Source organism: Misgurnus anguillicaudatus, chromosome 22 (assembly GCF_027580225.2).
Source record: "Misgurnus anguillicaudatus chromosome 22, ASM2758022v2, whole genome shotgun sequence".
Lineage (NCBI taxonomy): Eukaryota > Metazoa > Chordata > Actinopteri > Cypriniformes > Cobitidae > Misgurnus > Misgurnus anguillicaudatus.
The window spans coordinates 10293278-10306311 of record NC_073358.2 but is presented as its reverse complement, the minus strand read 5'-3'; the positions used below and the strand labels follow the sequence as shown (position 1 = coordinate 10306311).

Sequence of the window (13034 nt, the reverse complement as noted above, 5' to 3'; positions counted from 1 at the left end):
ATACAATACGTATCACGATACCGGTGTTGTGAATACATTGCGATACTGTCGAGGAAGTCTGTATATTTGGGGTATTTCTTATTTTAAGAATATAATATAATTTTAGGAAAGTTTTCATTTAGAAACACACCACCATGTGCAAACCTTAGCCAAAAATATTGTGGCACGCCCCTATGCTAGTACTTCCTTCGTCTGTTTGAGTTCAGAGATAAGTTGAATGCTATCTAGGGGTCGGGATGTAAACTCCAAACGAATCAAGTGGCATGAAACCTATCATTTTTATATTTTTTAAAAATGCAACAACAACAACAACAATATATATATATATAAATAAATGATGAAAAAAAAATTACTGTATTTTTACCGTAGATAAATCCCAGTGGATGTAATGTAGACGTCAGTTGGCAAGACTGCTTACCTTGGTTACACAAGAGCAATGAAGTAACGTAAAAAAATTAAGGATGAGGAGGAAGCTGTTGATCAGTTGCATTTCGCCTTTTTACAGTTGTTTACCGCAATTGACTGTAGTTATTGTCTCACCCGATTAGAACTTGCATGATGCATTTTTCAAAAAAAAAAAAAAAAAAAAAAAAAATATATATATATATATATATATATATATATATATATATATATATATATATATATTTATTTATTTATTTATTTATTTATTTGAGAATCGGATTATTGCCAACTAAATTATAAAATATCACAATACTCACATATACTTTACACCCCTATTATATGCCGCAATATTCTTTACATAAAATAAAAAACCGTTGCATTTATGTGACCTTGTCTGTGAAATCCAGGCTAAAGTCTCATAATGTAATGATGAGATTAGGAGCATCAAAGTTTAATTTCAATCAATGATTTCAATCTCTGACATGACCTTGCTCAGTCAATATAAAAGATTTCAAGTTCATATTTTTACAGAATGTCCTTTACATTATGTAGGATGAGTTTAAGTAGAAAACAATAAATCATTAATTTAAAAGACTTCAGCTAGGCTTTCACTGGCAAGAGAAGACATAAATTAAATATCAATTAAATGGATGAAAAGCACTTCATCTTATTTTGATAATTTTCTCATTTTATGAAAGTCAGTGCAAGGTAAGCAAATGATACATTTATTAACACATAATTAAAAAATATAAATAAATGTCTGGCATCAGTAGAATAACAGCTTTACATTATGTAACGCACGAGTCTTTTAAAAAGGTAAACATTATAAAATGCAATGCATCATTTTGACTCCAAGTTCTAATCGGATGAAACAATAACTACAGTAAATTGTTGTAAACTACTGTAAACAGCGAAACGCAACTGATCAACAGTTTCATCCTCATCCTTATTTTTTCTACGTTTCCTCATTGCTCTTGTGTAACCAACGTAAGCAGTCTTGGCAACTGACGTCTACATTACAGCCACTTGGATTTATCTACGGTAAAGTTACGGTACAATAAAATATTTTGTGGATGGCACTTTGACTATCCCAAAAATGTTCGCATCATATTCAAAAGGTTTTTGATAGCACTGTCAATGCATAAATGACAAAGATATTTTTGTTGAAATGTAATGTATGCCACACTGGCCGTCGTTAACCGCTCTCTATATATTGATATATGATTCTGCCCTATATTTATTTAGTTTTGAATCAAACGGATGAAACGGCTCATTTGATGGGTTGCAAAATATCTGCACAGTGGACCAACCACAACCCGACATGTAACCAATCCATTACCGAGCATTTCTACCTTCATAATCTCATAATCTGGTCAACAGTACTGCAACCAATCCCTGGATTACAGCCAAAAAATTCAACTTAGCGCAATTTAAAATCAGATAACAAAGCATTGATGATCAAAGAGCAGCGAATAATCAATCAATCTCAGGATTTAATTACTTTTGCTCCAATTACATGAACCCTACAGGCGGGTTTGCATTAAAAACACCTACACAGCACATCAACTGTAAAAAGCAAAATGCTACTGCCATTTATGGAGAACAGTAATTAAATACAGAAAGAAAAAACGTCTAACATATCAGATATATCACGTGTTGTTAAGAAGAGGTGACATTTTCAACAGGAAAAGGATTTACATCCAAAACAATAGCAGAAGAGATGGCACATTTTGAAATTGCTCACCATGTTTCTCCATGAATTTGAAATTTACAAACACGCACACACATATGATGACATATTAGTAACACTGACTGCACATACACACACACACACAAAATGTTAGAGTCCGTTGAGGTGATGGTAAACTATGCCTTAGGTTAGAGGGGTAAATTATGTTAGCATATAAATGCAGACCAGACTGCATAAGCAACACAAAGACAGACAGCCCTAATGAATAAAATATCACTTTTGTCTTTTCTTTCTATTTTTTGTGTGTGTGTGTGTGCATGACTTTGTGCAATACAGACATTCCTGAGACAAGCCAAAACAACGAACTGTTACCGGTCGCCAAATGAGATGGCAAAATACGTGCCGTCCTCCTGACGTTTTTCATTATTTATTAACTTATTTATTTAATCGTTTATTTATTCATTTCGAGCTGAATAGTCGGCGTCACTAAACGCGGAGCAACTGCTTTTGGGAAAAGCCTTTTAACGTGCAACAAATGCACAAATTGAGTACAGGATGCACATTAACGGAGCGAAGAAGAAAAAAAGAAGAATCAGTTTGTGATTGTTTGCAGAAAGTCCTTTGGTTTCTCACAAAGTATTTTTTTAAAACCATTCAAATGCGAAACGCGAGATGTAAACAGACCATCAAAACAAGAGTATCCCGAAGCACGCAAAAATCATACAGTAAACAAATGCGTAGAAAAAGCAACAGCAACCAGCGTACTAAACGCTCTGACCTGTTCAGACTGATCCCCAGCGAGCGTGCACACTGGCTCCTCGTGCATTTTACAAACACAAACTGTGTGTTTGCTGGTTTGCACAAGAACCCACGATAACATTCAGACGTGCTCCTCAAACTTCTACTGCTCTGAGGTCCTCTCAGTGTCCGATTTGAGTCGAATGTGAGTCTGGCACGTGAAAAACAAGGAAGTGAAATGCTGCGAGTCGAATTCTCCGCACTTCCTATACAACAACACGCCAGGCCTGACCTGAAACGACCCTGCGCTCTTCTTGGCAAAGAGCCAGGAAAGTCTTCCGGGCTGAAGTTTATATTGTGCGTTTATGGCCTACTGCCATCTGATCATAAAGTTACGCATGTTCTTGTTTCATCTGGAGTGCTCGGCCTTGTTTTGCTGTCAAATTAGTCCTGCTTCTTTTTCGTTTGCATACACTCAAGCATTTGTGATGAATTATGCAGGCTTTAGGGTATTGGCCGGGCAGGTTTGTGATTTTTAAGCTGTACCAAACAATCGATACGCCCTCCTTTGCTGTAACGCAATATGGGGTTTTTTGACTGCAAGAAAAACGTGGCATTAGTTTGGGATTTTCGTTTCTAAATATTGCAAAAGGATACAATCGTGTAATGGCAACTCTTGAGTCACCGCTTATTAACAAGCAGCTTTCTCCTGCCTTACTGCTAATTTCTTTAAAAGGTATTATATTCAATCCAATGCCATAAAACGTATTTGAAAATTGATAGCATATAGACATATTAACACCTTTAATGATACATTTTTATAAGGTCCAGTTGGTGTTGATTCGTTTTAATTAATTGTATTTTCCATCGTATTATATCAAGTATAAATCCATTAGAATATGAACACGGATCACATTACTGCCCTATTATTATTTTTTGGTTTTCTCAAATGTTAATGTATGAGACTGGAATATCAGGAATAAGAAAATGCATAAGACTATAATGAAATATGCATTAAACAAATCTACAGATTTGAATGATTGCATGCACTCCGATAACCTATACAAAAAAATGAATATATTTTCCATAAAACTTGAATTTACTTGTTATTTCATTTGCCTCTTTCTATAAAGTGTGTTGATTTACATTAAACTTCACTCTACTATGTGTCTTTTATCAGTACCACCAACCTCCGTTGTACTGCATTTGACAAAATAGTGTAAAATCGTAAAAGGCACCCTTTCTCCATGCATATTTGCTGAATATATACACAAAGCTGTTCAGAAGGTGGACCATTTGACTGTTCATGTGATGGCCTGCAGAATTATTTGAACCCTGGAGCAGATATTGGTACAATTACGGTTTTATCATATTGGTACAGCTGTCCGTGGCAACTGCCAAATTTCGAGAAAGAAACCCAGAGCAAAAGGGTGATAGCCGGTAGAAACCAGAAGTCACGGGAATCCTTTAAAAGATCAGAGCGGCGATACAGCCGCCAGTGCCCGACTTCTCCCTCTACACTTCACACTCGACCTCAATATACCTCACAGGACCCTCGCTGCACGGCATCAATGAGGAATGTTGGGGTTTAGATTAGAAATGATGCTTTGCTTTTGCGTGTACATATGACGGTTTTGTGTCTTTTGTTAGTCAAAGCAAACACACTAGTTTAATGCATAAAACTGAGCTGTAAATTCAATTGGATTTGGCGAAAGCTGGTCCCCATTTTTGTGGGCTAAGGAAATGTGATTAGTACAAATTACAATTTTATGCAGGCAACACATCTGTCTGTGTCTTCTGGACGTGACGACAATGATGGTATTTGCCGATTTCTAATCAGCGTTTCTATTCAGATAATTTTTTCAACGACGTATTATTCAAATGTGTCAACATGACACCAACATTTACCTTTTTTAACTTTTTCAATGACAGGGAAGAAAACGGAGGAATGAGTTTGAGGAAGGACACAGAACTCGGGTCAACCAAAGCTCTGTTGTGCGGTATGTAGGAGTGCTGACCACAAGGCTATGTACTGGGACCACGTTTACTTTCATAATACATCTATTGTCAATAAACAATAATGATGTTTTAATAGAAGTGTTACTTTCAATGAGGGTAAGGAATAATTGACGACGGGCCATATTCGAAAATAATGCACACCCAAGGTGGTAATGCGGCACAACACGAAGCGGAGTTACACCGTGCCATTACACCGCGACTCGTGTGCATTCTTTTCAAATAATTGAATGGGCCAATTATTCCACTTTTATACCAATATTTTTTGTAACCGGGGTAAAAGTGGATTAATTGACTCCGGTCCTTTGAATTATAAGAAAATAATGCACACCCACGGTGTAACGGCATAACCACCTTGGGTGTGCATTATTTTCGTATAATTCACTGGCCCGTCGTCAATTATTCCTTACATATCAAGGTACTACAAACATTGCACTGGTGGTTATTTTAAGACATCTGACAGGTTAGGTGAACAATCTTGAAACAAAATACACAATCCAGTTACACAACGCAAGTTATATACAGATACACATCACATTATGACATTATGGCATTAAACGCCATTTCATGTTGACCTACTGACGTATGCAACACCATATTTCCACATTTGGTATAAGTTGGATAAAGGCAGTCTAAAAGACTTATGAGCATGTGACTGAAGTGGTCGAATATACTGAAGCCATAGCGTAAACATGTTTCAAAGGCCACTTGCATATCCAATCTCCTTGGACAACTGCCACAGCACATTCATAAAACCTTCTTTTGTAATCACGCCTGTGCCTACCTGACAATGCAGCGATCCGGCACTGCCGATCATTCACGTCACGTGTGAGAATTACTGTATGCCATCTCTTAATATCTTTACTGTTTATATGTGCTAGGCATTCACAAAGTTGCACATATGTTCACCTTGCCAGTGAAAACACAGCTAAAGTCAATTTTTTGAGGTTTGCTGTTTTTTTATATAAAAGAAATGATCCTAATTAATGTAAAGAACATTCTATATAATCTTGATATTTTTATATTGCCTGAGTAAGGTCATGTCAAAGATTGAAATAAATGTGAATTTAATAGTTAAATCAAACTTTGATGCTTGTTATCTCAGAATTTAATTTTGAGACTTTGGCCTGGTTTTCACAGACAGGGTCACATAGACCCCGTACACACTTCAAAGTTTCAAGAGTAACGACCGCACTTTAAAGGTGCCAAAGAATGCATTGATACAATATGTGACATTGTTCTCTGATACCTACATAGAAGGTATGTGACTTTATTAAGTGCAAAAATGATCAAGAGATGATTTTACAACCCGAGGATTTGTCTCCAGAATGATGTGTAATAATGTTCAGCTTTGCTCTGATTGGCTGTTTCTCAGAGCGGCTCATTTCAGTAGCTCTGTGTGTGCAAACAGATACAGATTTTGAAGAATAATCAACTATTTGGATATTGGAAATGACGTTTCTGAGTGTTAAGTTTGTGTTTTGTTCAGTATAGACCTGTAAAACGTAACTGTAACGTCAAGAGTAGAACTTCTGCCAAAACGCTAGTATAAAGCATTAACTAGCAAATAGCGCTAACTCAGCGGTCATAACTTTGTTTTTAGCATTGTAACATATTGTACTTAATTTAATTTTGGGTCATACACATCATGACTGTAACGTCACAGTATGTATTATGTTGAGATTTGCCTGTTTTCCAGTCGTCTTTTGCATGTTCAAGGTTTACAAAAGAAGGACTAAACAATCGTGTTTAAGGCTCATGATATGGCATTACAATGTACAGAACTCATATTATTTATCTATGCCTAGGTAAATACAGTTTTACATTATACAGCACCTTACTCCTGAAAATACGATGATTGCATGGTTTGACCAAAATAATATTATAGCTCTCTGTTTTGGCATTGTGTGTTGTACACATTTGTGGTGTTTTGCTGTGTTGCCATGTCCCTGACTTTTTTACGCTTACGTACCGTTGTGGCGCTTAAGCCTTTATGGCTTTGACTCATGAAGTAAACAAGTTTTTGGTGTTATTAAAGTGGAAAGGTGGCGGTCCCAATATTTTGGGCTTTAAGATAAAGCATTTGGAAATAATTTAGATTAATCATAGATTTTTTTGCTGTTTTTCATGTGCAAGATCTGGCAACACACGTAATTAAACGCTCATACCTCTGTGATTTTCTGCACCGTGCATACAAAAGTAGGGCTGCACAATTCTTGCTAAAATGTGAATTACAGTTCTTCTCTATGAGAAATGAGATCACGATTCTCTCACACGATTTTCCTTTTTTCAAAAAAAAAAAAAATTGCACTCAAGTAAAACAATGTGCTACACAGGACTTTTAGTTATAATAAACTGCTGAACTTAAAAGTATTTTCCTTATTTTAGACCCTTTAAGATGAGTAACTGTAAGCTGTTAAATATAAACAATAAAATGTTAACATGACTAAATAGAAATAATTAAAATAAATAGCACCTGTGCTTTTTGTACACTCCAACTGGCCAATCTGAAAACCTTAAAAAACCCGAAACCTTAAAAAAACACTAAACGATCAACATTTTGAGGCTTCAGGGAGGAGCGCAGGCATGTTACAATGTTCCCCCCTTGCTAAAAACCCTTTCTGAAGGGAAACTTGTTGCAGTAATACAGAGGTCTTTTTTTAACCAATATTGTTGCATTGTCACTCTCACCGTCGCCACCAGGATTTTCCACAATGGCGCTCATTTATTTTTCTCTTTTGTGTGAAAATTGCAGCTCGAAATCCACCAAGTAAACCAACTATGTGTTTAGGTCTGCCACCTTGCTACACGTCACGCGAGTGACAGCGGAACGCCGCAAATGAGGAAAAGAGAGAAAAACGACCGGGTCTGATTGGTGAATGAATAGGGTTTGGTTATACACTGTGAGTGTGACCAAGTTTGACTGATAAAGCATCTTGGATTGTTGTAAAGTAAATACGTGAACACGTAAATGTAGCATCTGAATATAGGGAAATACTGTACATGCAAGTGAATCGCTTTCATTTAGAAAGAAGATCGCATGTATGAATCAAGATTCGATATATCGTGCAGCCCTATACAGAAGATCCCGATCTAATCTTGACTTTTTTTTAAAGCGAGACCTGTCATGTCCATGATGCACGTTTAAATATTTCATCAGCAACTAATTATTTAGTTCAGTTCTGTACACACTACACAGAGTTTCTGTAAATGCGTTTGTCACTACCTGCATTTTGTGGTCCACTCTAAAAAATTTGCTGTAATTTTGCAGCTGGTTGCCAGTAACTTACTGTAGAAGATAAAGTCAAAAAATGTTTCATGTTCATTTAACTTTGAACAAAATGTTGCCAGTAAATAACATAAATGTAAAATCTACAGTAAGTTACTGGCAGCTAGGTGCCAGTAATAGCCATTAATACTGTAATTTCTACAGACATTTTTTACAGTGTAGTGGTAAATTCGGTAGTAGAATGCGGTTGTCACTCCTGTAAATGATTGAAGTGTGTGTGTGAACACAATTAAGCATCAAAAGGTGAAGTGACAATCGAATGTATATGCAGTGTGTACGAGGCCATACATGCAGTACTTACTACATAATAAACTCCAAAAAGTATATAATGACTAAAGCCTAAAATACACAGCAGTATAACACTTTAATACTGTATCATTAGTCATTTTAGTGACCATAATTAGCATATACGCACATCCTCTAATGCTGTGTACATATCTGTTGCCATTATATTGACAAAAAAGCATTTGTTCGACTTCCCATCTTGTCTTTCATAGTTCAACAATGGTATTATTTTGGTAATAATTCCAATAAAGAAGTCCCAGTCTGCCAAAACTCCAGTGTCAAAATATAAGGCCTTTGGAAACCTGACCCTATCCGTTTAATATGTTGCTATTGCAACGTGTTGGGACAGCCAGCAATTTCGAAAGACTTACACAGAAACAGACAAAATCTCATTAATGCTTTCTACCTGAATGTTGAGAGAAGGAAGTGGAATAATTGTACGAATAAAGTAAATCCGAACGAACCTTGAAATAAAGCTCGACATACTATACGTTTTTTGTGTTAATATCGAGGTGTGTATTATCTGCAAAACAAAGTATGTAATGCTATAGTATGTTTGTACGTATAAATAATAGTATAAGTGCTGCAGGTAAAAAAAATTAGATGAGCTATTTGTATGACTTACCACACACTGCACATCTTACTGTTCCCTTGGTAGATATTAAATATAATGCTATAGAATTACAACTGCCAACACCGGCAAAGTGTAGGCCTACTACAAAATGACTCATGCTATATTAACATCATTCCATATGCTCTGTTTTTGTAATACAGTTACCAAATTATAGATTACAAATGATCAAAAATGATGTTCGACTGGCTAGAACGAAATTTCGCTCCTCTGCCAAATTGCCTTGGCAACAACAACCGTCCTGGCAACAGGTACGTGCACCTATGTGCACGGTTTTCAAGGCCATTCCTACTTTTGAAAATGTTTCCCCCGGTTCTGCAGCTGTCCTCTTTAAGCTGGCCCAGTTCGTATACGCAGCCATAAAAACGTCGAGAGCTCCTTCCAAAACGGCCACATAATACAGATTAGATAAACAACACCTGGATGGAGACAGTGCAGTAACGTGAGGTCAGATCCCTCCCTTCTGAAACAGACACAAGTCACAGAGAAACCACCTTAAAATACAGCAATGCACGATATGAAGCGGCTCTGAGAGGATTACGTTGAAAATATTTACATACAGATTTACGTTGGTGCACAATAGCGACCTTTGCGATTTGCAAGGGTTTACGTTTTGCTATGAAACATCTTTATAGCTCATTCACGATTTCAGCGTGTCCATCATTTTTTATTTTTATAATTTTGTGTTGAATGAAAGGGAATGCATCTCTCTCTCTTTCTCTCTGTGTGTTCACGTACATTTGATGACAGTTGCTAAAGTGTGTCAAAAGCTTGGAACGCTCTTCCCAGAAATATGATACATTATATATTTGTCCCACCAGATCCTCCTCTGTTTTCTGCAGCACGCCACTAAACGTCTTTAGAACCGAGTCCTTGCCAGTAACAATAAAGACTTGTTAACTATGTGGAGTGCTAATGTGTTAAACAGCCTTTGTAGTAATAGCTATTACTCCTTTCCGCATTTGTGTGGCCGTTTCGATTATGGGTCGGCTAATTCTTCTCAGATCCGAACATGTTTCAAGATGCCCTGTTCTCCAAAATGGAGGACAATCTACTTCTCAGTGCAGCACTGCACTCAAAAGCGTCTCCCTCCCTCGTTTTTCGGCAGGCCCGTTCGATGCCGCCCGGTTGTAAACAAATAAGAAGTAAATTTGGCCAAACTCTAAGAGAGAGAACTCTTTGACTACCTCGGTTTGATTTTTTCATCTCCCTTTTACAAACCATTTCCAGATATTTTCCTTTAGAAATGGCAGTGATCTCACTGAGACTTGTAGAAAACCATATGGGTGCCGGGGTTAGCTGAGGACACACGAGCACCTTGGCAAACACACAACTTCCCTATTAGAATCCAAGATACATTTTTCACATCAGTGAAATGCCTGTGTACTCGTTTATGTATTTAAAGAGAGGCGCTGAAAAGATCCCCGCAACCTGCGTGCCTTGTATTGTGCCTATAAACAACAGACGGGTGGCTTTCGTTCGTTCGCGTTTGATAAGAACAGACCTTGGAAAAGCAAGTTTGACAAACATGTTTACGTTACGTGACACAAAAATATATTCTTTCTTACGCTCACTTGTAAGTGTATAAACAACAAACTCGAGGAAAAGGGAGAGATTCACCAAGTTGACGCTGAAACACATGACTGACAATTATGTATGCAAAAGGGCGGGCAGAGAGCGCTGGCACTCTCAGTGTGGAAAATCCCCATTGTGCCGAAACAGCTCTTCACTCGGAGGTAAATGTTACCAGTTTGCCAGGTGAGCTCCAACGCTGGCTGCAAAAACTGGTTCTCCAGTGGGTGTGTATGTGCCTATACAGGTCATCTGAGGTGAACAATATACAGCGCTTTAGCCAAACCACGATGAGTTACCAGTGGAAAAAGAGCATCGTTGGGGGTCATTCATGAGAAGTTAGCACACGGCAAGGTGTAAACACAAGGAAGGCTCTTTCACAACACCGAGGCAGCTGCTATCCAAAGAAACACATTTACACTTTTAGAGGGGCACGCATTCAAAAAAACAAAGGGTCTCGGCGGGATTTCGCATACAGTTGAGGCGTACGTTGAGAGTAAGGCCATGGTGGGGAACGCCGTTTTTCTCCAGGCAAATCTTTTTGTGGAGCAAAAACTATTCACTCCATTTAGAGAATCACGAAAACATAAAACGCAGAAGAACGTCAAACTCTGTAGGCGTCAAAGATTCAGTCTCAAAGTCGAATGATTTAAGCGATCTGGTGAGTTCGACCAACAGTAACCGCACATTCTTAAAAAATAGCGTGAAAATGAGAAAATCGCTCAACGGGACGAACTCCACATTCGGTAAAAAAAAGAAAAACTGAATTTATTCTTCTAGGATAAAGCCTAAGGGTAAGACTGGGAATGTTCAGCTCAATTAGGAAAAGTGGATAGCTCACTAATTCTGATGGATCTCTCAGATTAAATTGTCGAGTAATTACATCCCGAGCTTTCGCTAAAAAGAAAAAACGGAACTTTACAAACCAATTATGAGCAAAATCTAAATGTTGTCTATGTTCTCGGGGGCTAACACAATAATTTAATAGCAAAAGTGTGATCGTTTCATTTTGGATTTCCTTATCAAACCAGATTCCTAACCTATATCACCTTCATCAGAGTCAAATATACAACTGTTCTGAGATCAGAAATATAGAAAACTGTCTCCACTTTCTCTGTCTTCACACTGCAACGACAAACTGACACAACTCGTTCATTTTCAGTGGACGCTTCCAGCTGACTTCCAAAGGCACGAGATAGCGCCCGTGGCCATCAAAATGTGGGCGTGTCCAACAAATTGACATGACATAAAATAAATGTTTAATATATGCAAATGTAGAGCAACTGAACTGCATCATATAGGCCTACATGGAAAAACATCTAACACACTGCACAACTCTAGTCATGAGTGCCCAGGAAAGTGGAGTTCACATTCTGCCACCTTAATCTGGATTCAAATTCAATTCGGTTCAGAACTGTTCCTAAGGCAGCCACAGTTAGAAAACACCTCATGGCGACCTAAAAGAAAGTAACTTGCAAAATACAGCAATAAATTTGCTGAGGGTGAGAACGATGCATAATAGGGCTGGGTATTGTTAGGAATTTCACAATTCGATTCAATTTCGATTCTTGAGGCTTCAATTCGATTCGATTAAATTCAATATTGATTTACTTGCTTCGATATCGATTCAATAATAAGTAAATACACAAAGCAATTAAGTACCTGAGTCTATTTTTAAATAATGTGTGTAGTATTACTAATGTTTGATCACGTTGATGGTGAAGGTTTGAAAGAAGTGCCGCTGTTTGCCATCTTTGATCTTTCTGTTTTGATAAAGCACGTCTTGTACAACGCTGAACGCTCTGACTAGAGTGTTGCCCACAGCGGCGCCACTTGCCGGAGGGGCTGAATCGATTCATAGGATTTGATGAATCGATATTGAATTGAGAAACAAATAATTGCAATGCATTGATGAATCAATATTTTTACCCAGCCCTAATGCATAATGGCGTAATCCTTAAGCAACCCAGACCTGTCACCATATACAACTATATTTTATATGTATGCTAGCTAATGTTAAATATTCATCCTTGTGGAATAGCTAGAGGGGTACAATTTTTTTATTATAGACACAAAGTCAAACATTAAAAAAAGAGTACCCTGCATCTCATCAATGTTTTTATAGGTTTCCATTAGGCTTTATTTCAAAAGTTCTAATGTAAAAAAAAATTCTCCAAAGTAAAAGAATAGCTGACATAGTTCAAACGCTTTAATGGCTATAAATAAGCCATAGATGATAAGAAACCAACATAAACAACAGCAGGGCAAAATGACTCCTCCTACTGGCTATAACCAGAAAATCTGAATGAATACGGAAGTCTTGTTATACAAGGCTCGGTAACATTCCAGAATCTACATAAAAAGACGATAGCAGTTGTAAATTTGTGTTATTGTACTATATGTAATGT

The 13034-nt window shown here is 37.3% G+C and overlaps 1 protein-coding gene across 6 annotated transcripts in view; it reads right to left on the bottom strand.

Annotated features, from left to right (window-relative positions):
* Positions 1-13034, bottom strand: part of zbtb20 (zinc finger and BTB domain containing 20) — a 71279-nt gene that overhangs the window by 51804 nt on the left and 6441 nt on the right. Inside the window, exon 2 of one of the 6 annotated variants that reach the window (XM_073861080.1) lies at positions 9347-9517. The exons of 4 other annotated variants lie outside the window; for them this stretch is intronic. The gene's annotated coding sequence lies outside the window, so the exon portion shown is untranslated. Of the gene's footprint in view, positions 1-2873; positions 3127-9346; positions 9518-13034 lie in introns of those variants that run through there. One more of the 6 variants, XM_055200851.2, reaches the window with a different exon arrangement.